The sequence below is a fragment of the Camelus bactrianus genome, chromosome 14 (assembly GCF_048773025.1).
Source record: "Camelus bactrianus isolate YW-2024 breed Bactrian camel chromosome 14, ASM4877302v1, whole genome shotgun sequence".
Lineage (NCBI taxonomy): Eukaryota > Metazoa > Chordata > Mammalia > Artiodactyla > Camelidae > Camelus > Camelus bactrianus.
In genome coordinates this window covers 61,759,848-61,765,847 of record NC_133552.1, presented here as the reverse complement: position 1 = coordinate 61,765,847, position 6,000 = coordinate 61,759,848, and the positions used below count along the sequence as shown (strand labels likewise).

The following is a 6,000-nucleotide window of genomic DNA, read 5'->3' as shown; positions in this document are numbered from 1 at the left end:
TACGGCCGTGAGTTCCCAAATCATGCTATAGGATTATACCTTAGACTTCTAATGTAAAAGCCTTATTGCATCTTTCAGAGACTTGTTTGGTTGTTTCCCTTTTTAATCTGCAAATTGGTGATTCAGACAAGAGTATTTACTAAACGTCCACCAGGTAATTCTAATATGCAGCCAGGTGCCAGATCTTTGGCCTAGATGATCTCCAAAGTCCTTCTTTGGCACCAAAATTTTGTGTTTTCTGTAATTTTAAATTTTAAATCAAAATAAGTAAGAAAATCAGATTCACCTGGCAGATAATTCTGCTCAAATACACCTTCATAAATTCAGAGGTCTCAGAAGTCCTCAAATGAAATTTACTACATAAGTGACCCAACCCTCATGAAATATTTTGGGCAGAACTTATGAATTCGCATAATTTATGTTTGTCCCACATTCCAATATTCCTAAATGAGTTTTAAGTCAATAGCAAAAAAATTTATTTTTCACCCTTGAGAGTCAAGATGTGGTCAAAGTTTTGATTTCCAGGTGGAACTCAGAAGGCTCAAATGAAAATGTTTATGGATAAAGAGAGATGAGAAATAAAGACATTGAATCTTTGCCATCAGCTTAGGATGACAACTCTGTGTGTGTGTTCACACATGAGCCTCTGCTGGGATCAGGAGGAGCAGCTGATGTTGGGGGAAGTATCTCACAGAAACTATAGGGACAGATGGTGGCAGATGAAGCCATGGGACCAGCATGCTACTGATTTCAACCTAGGAATCCTTCTTATTGAAGACTATGTCCCCAGAACCATCTAGTTTTAAATTGCGCTTCAACTGGAGATGGTTTTCATTTTCTTGTTATGAAACCTGGGCTCCCACACTCAGGACTCAAATGACTATATCCCGTGTCTACCAGCGAAGAGTATCTGTGACAAAGAGAAGGGAGGTTGAAGCCTCTCCAGGAATAAGTCAGGAAACAGAATAATCCAAGTTTGGTATTTAGATTAGAAATACAAGTGAAAGAAGTAAAGTTACCATCAGAAATGTGCATTTCAAAAGATATTCATTTGAAAGTTTTGAAAAAAGTAAAGCTCATGCCCTGGGGCTTCTGGGAGTATGTACAAAATACAATAATTAAATTAAGCCCAGCAGTTAAAATTCCTCATAAAAAGAAAAAGCTGGAGCGCTTCCCAATGGGGAATGCTTGACTTAAAAGAAAGGTTTTACTCTGTGGCCTGAAGGTCAACAAACTGTGGGAATGTATAAAATTTCTTAAAGGGGTTCTTGGGTCTTTGTTTTGCTGAAAGAAAATAAAAGAGCAAAAAGGGACAAGTTTTGAAAATTCAAAAAATGAAGGTGCAGTCCTAAAAATCATCATGATTTTTATAAATGCAGCACTGGAGGCTATGAAAACACGCTCTGAGTACTAATGTAACACATATGCTCTTTGAGAAGGAAGGAAAAAGGCCAATGGCGCCTTTTGAACAAACCGTTTTCAAATATGCTCATTTTCAGAGGCAGTGCATGCAAATTGATGACCCATTCATTTGCTACTTATTTGGAAAATATTCACCTTAAATATTCTCATAAATATATGTCACAATTTAAAATGCCTTAGATGATATTAAGACTGATCAGTTTTTTAAAAGGTGTTTATGAAGCAAAGTTGTAAAGAATGATTTTGGGGGGGTCACATCCTCAGTAATCTAAAATGGAATGTTTATCAATTTGAAAATCTCTGTTTTATAAATAATCATTTATTGTTACCTTTCTGGTAATATTTTCCCCCTAAAAGAATAAAGAACAAGATAGGAATCAAGATTTATATCCTTAAACTTTGTTATTTATAAGCATCATTCTGGGTTCCCACGTGAATTTCAAGATGCATACTCAAATAACTTGTACTAAAACATAAAGAACTAGTAACTGGTTTGCCAGATCCACATATTCTTTATTGCTTAAATAGAATCTGAATGTTGGTTCTGCATTAAGACAGCATGATCAAATGTAGGACATGAGAAATAGCAGCTTTGGCAGCAATATTTAATTTACTGATTAATTAGCAGCCTCACTGACATTTCTACTTTGATTTCCAAAGTACAATATTAGCTGTCCTCTGCACTCAGGCTCTCTGCAGTAAAATGGGCCAATAAACTTCCTGTGCCAAGTTCACAGTAAATGAAGGACTACAGAGGGTCCTGCAAGCAGCTCATGACTTAAGATGATAGATTTACTTCCAAAACATGGACATGTCATTAGAGACATAAATTTTTACCCACTTCTGTTGTTTTCTTTCCTACATTTGTTAATTTTGGTTTGGGAATTGCAAAGAGAGGAAGAAAGGTAAAATTATAAGAAAAAGGAGAAGGGAAGTGGAAAGAGGACAGTAGACCGAGTAGATGGAGGGACTAGATGGAATGAGAGATGATACACACGATGAGGGCCCCAGAGGATGGGGCCGCAGGAGTGGGGAGGGGCCAAGAGGAGGCTTGGAGAGCCAACACAACTCGGTCCTTGTGCCTACATCCTGTTCCTTCATCCCTCTTCTGGAACTCCTTTCCTAACACCACCCACGACCTTCTCCAGCCATTAGACCAGTCCCCGCAGTGGGCAATCCTACAAAATGTGTGAGGGACTGTTCAGTCTGGGAGGGGCTCAGGGACCACCAGGGTGCAGAGAGAGGGGCACGAAGGCCTACCTGGAGGTGGGACTTGCCTGGTAGCTGAGCTTTCTGGCTGCACTGGGTGCTGGTTGTCTGAGTTGTGATGAGCTCACCTACCTTTGCCAGGGTCAGGCACTGTCTGTGAGGGAGGTAGCTGTTGAAGAAGAGGCTTCAGCTGTGTTCTCATTGCTTCAGAAAACTCATCTGGAGCTTCCTTCTGGGGAACTCAAAGTGAAAGTGTAAATCTGGGGAGTTCTCAGGTATGCAACTGTGTGGTTTAGTGGTTTCATTTTGAGACTTTAGTTGAAGTCTTGGTTTTGCCAGCTGTGTGACCTTGAGCAAGTCCACTCAAAGGACCAGTATTTGCACAAATCCAGGAGGCAAGATGTCTGATGGAGGAAATGATGGCTCTGGGCCTAATTTTAATGAACACATCTTTAGCGAGCTGGTCCAGGGGAGGGGTGTGAGATGAGAGATGAGCAGGAGAGGAATCTGGAGATGCATGCCAATATCCACTGTTTAGGGCCTCCACACCATTTTGGGGAAACACACACACACATATGCACATACAAAGTACTACCACAGAAATCTGATCCAATACAATGGAAGGGCTGGGGGAGGGCCAGCAAGCTGGGGAGACCTCACAGAAGTAGCCTTCAAGTTGTGTCTTGAAGAATAATTAGGAGTTTGTTGGGTAGACAGAGAGGGAAGGGTTACAGCTTGTACAACGGCTTTGCACACGAGTGTCACGCGCTGCAGCCAGGCATAGCCCAGCGGCAGTCCACAATGGCCAGGGCCCCTTGAGGGAGACGACGTGTCGCTGGTGTGGAAATGGTGGTGGGGCTCCCTCCCCGCTACCCTGGAAGAAGCAGCACAGAGCTCCCCTGGAAGCTGCTGTGTGAATTTCAGTCCCTGGAAATCCCATGGAGGAAATAGACATACTCCTTTGCTCATTTGGGAGTTTGGGTTATTAACACAGTTTTCCCAGAGACTCTAAGCCAGAAGTTCATGTTGGTTTTTATGTTCTTCCTTCCATGGAACTCAAAAGAGCCCATTAAAAGAAAGAAAATTAAGTCAGATGCCTATAGTGGATAGGCTTCTGAAGGAATTCTCCACCACAAAGCTATCTGAAATGGAATGTTCATTTTTCTCTTGATTCTTTTACTGTGTCTGAATAACCAAGGCAATTTGATTCATTGTTTTAAAACAAAACCCAGCCAAGCCAGCTATGTGGCATTACGTAGCCCAAACCCCTCCCCACCTTCCCCAGTTTCTTTTCACTGAATTTCTCCCCTTTAGCTAGGTATTTGAACATCACAGTAAAGTCAGTTGGTGTTTGGTCTCCTTTGTTTTTCATAAGATGGAGTTTTCAGTATATCAGCTGTCTTATTTATGTAATGAAGGGAATCTGGAAAGTTCCTTCCAGGGCTTAGACCAATCTCTGGGACCATGTCCAGTTTTCTGTATGTCTACGTGCTGCACACATAGTGTGAGAGAGAAATTGATTTTGACCAACTGAGAAGTCTGACATTGTTGCAGGATCCCCCCTCCGTCAATAGGAAGGCACAGGTGATTCAAGAATGAGTCATTTTCTACTCTTCCTGTCGATAGAAAGCTTTGTCTTTGATTTAGGGTTCGGCAGTTATACCCCGGGAAATGTGGTCCCCTCTGCTCTTCCTGAATGCCATCCTGATTCCTGAACAAGTGCTCATATTGGAGAAAAACACTTCGAGTTGGCCAAATTCTGTCCTAAGACTGAGCACAGCTTTCCAATTCCCTGCGTCCGGCCAAGGGCAGAATGAGGCCAGGGCCCAGTGTGTTTGATCCCTTAGCCAATATGACAGGCTATTTACAAACACGCAGAAGGGTTGACTTCGTTCCTCAGACCTCAGGCAGAACTCTGGTTTCAGGACTGCATCCTGGTGGAACTCCTAGGGACCAAAAGAAGAAGGAGATGAAATAGGTGAAAAAAGTGGCTGGTTTTCAAGGCATATGGCATGTAGTTTTTCAGAGGCTTTAAATTCTTAATTTGCACCTCTCTTGTTACTGTCGCTATAGTAGCCAGTGGCACTTCTTTTTGTTTTGACATCTGACATTATTTTACACCTTTGCTCTTCCTTTCATTTCACACAACGGCATTTTAATTTTAAAAGAAAAGTGCATCCGGAACCAGTCCTACGGCTTTCAGACTAGCTGTCTGGCGTCCAATCGCGCTCAACAGATGTTTGTTGAATGAATAAATGAATGAGTGAAATGATTCTCTTGAAAAAGTTCCAAGAATCTTTACTTTCAGCAAAGTTTTCGGCACCCTCACCCGCCCCCACCCCGCCCAAGTATCCTTAATGGATTTCAGAGATAAACTGGCAAAGTTAGACTTTTTGGAGAAACTCCACCAAAAACCTGTCTGAAAGAGAATGTTCATTTTCCTTTTGATTCTAATATTGGGCTTGAATAACAAGTGCAATTCCACTCAAAGACTGAAAAGCAAAGGGACCCGGATCCTCCGCAGGTCCCCCGGCCAGGGATCGGCTCTGAGCTGGACAGGTTAAGGGTGCAGGGCTCGGGTCAGGGAGACCAGGACCGGGAGATGGGCCTGGCGCTTGTGTCCCGCCCTGGGTCTCGTGCCGGCGCCTGAACGCGGCGCCGACTCAGGGTTGGAGGGACACAGGGGCCGGCGGGTCCCCAGGGCGGGCGCGAGGGCCCCGCGCAGGTGTCGGGCCTCGCGCGGGGTGCGACGGGGGTGCGCGGGGCCTGGGAGACCCGAGAGAGACGTTATTGTTACACTGTAACGAGTCTGATTAACATGCTCCTGACACTTTCTCTTAGTTTCTCGGGCTCCTAGCAACAGCGCACAAAGGCGCGGGATTGTCCCGGGCTCCGCGGGGACACGGGGCAGCCTTTGATCTGCTACCATTACAGCGGGGCTGCGCGACAGGCTCGCAGGCTCCGGGCGGCCCGCGGTCCCGGCGCACTGGGCGCCCCAGCCCCGTCTGCCCGACGGCCGCAGCTCCGGGAGCGGCCAACGCGCGGGACGGGGCCGCGGGGCACAGCAGCCGGGCCCCGCGGGTCTCCGCGTGGGTGCGCCCTCGACCTCGGGCCTCGGGCAGCTCGGGCGGCCGGGCGCGGACCTGGCAGGTCCCGGCCCCGCGCGCGCACATCCTTCCGACGGGGCGCGCGGTTCCCGAGCTCGCCCGCCCTTACCGTCGCAAGAAACAAACAGTAAAACCGAGCGGGTCGCTTACAATTCCAGAAAACAAAAATTAAAAAAAAAAAAAAAAAAAAAAAAAAAAAAAACAAAAACAGAAGCAAGCGATAAACAAATCCCAAAAGATTTTATAAAACACTAAAAAAATT

General features: G+C 45.1%; 1 protein-coding gene across 1 annotated transcript in view; it reads right to left on the bottom strand.

Annotated features, from left to right (window-relative positions):
* Window positions 1-3,036: 3,036 nt before the first annotated feature.
* Window positions 3,037-6,000, bottom strand: part of CLYBL (citramalyl-CoA lyase) — a 205,527-nt gene continuing 202,563 nt past the window's right edge. Inside the window, exon 9 of the mRNA XM_074378471.1 lies at window positions 3,037-4,577. The gene's annotated coding sequence lies outside the window, so the exon portion shown is untranslated. The remainder of the gene's footprint in view (window positions 4,578-6,000) is intronic.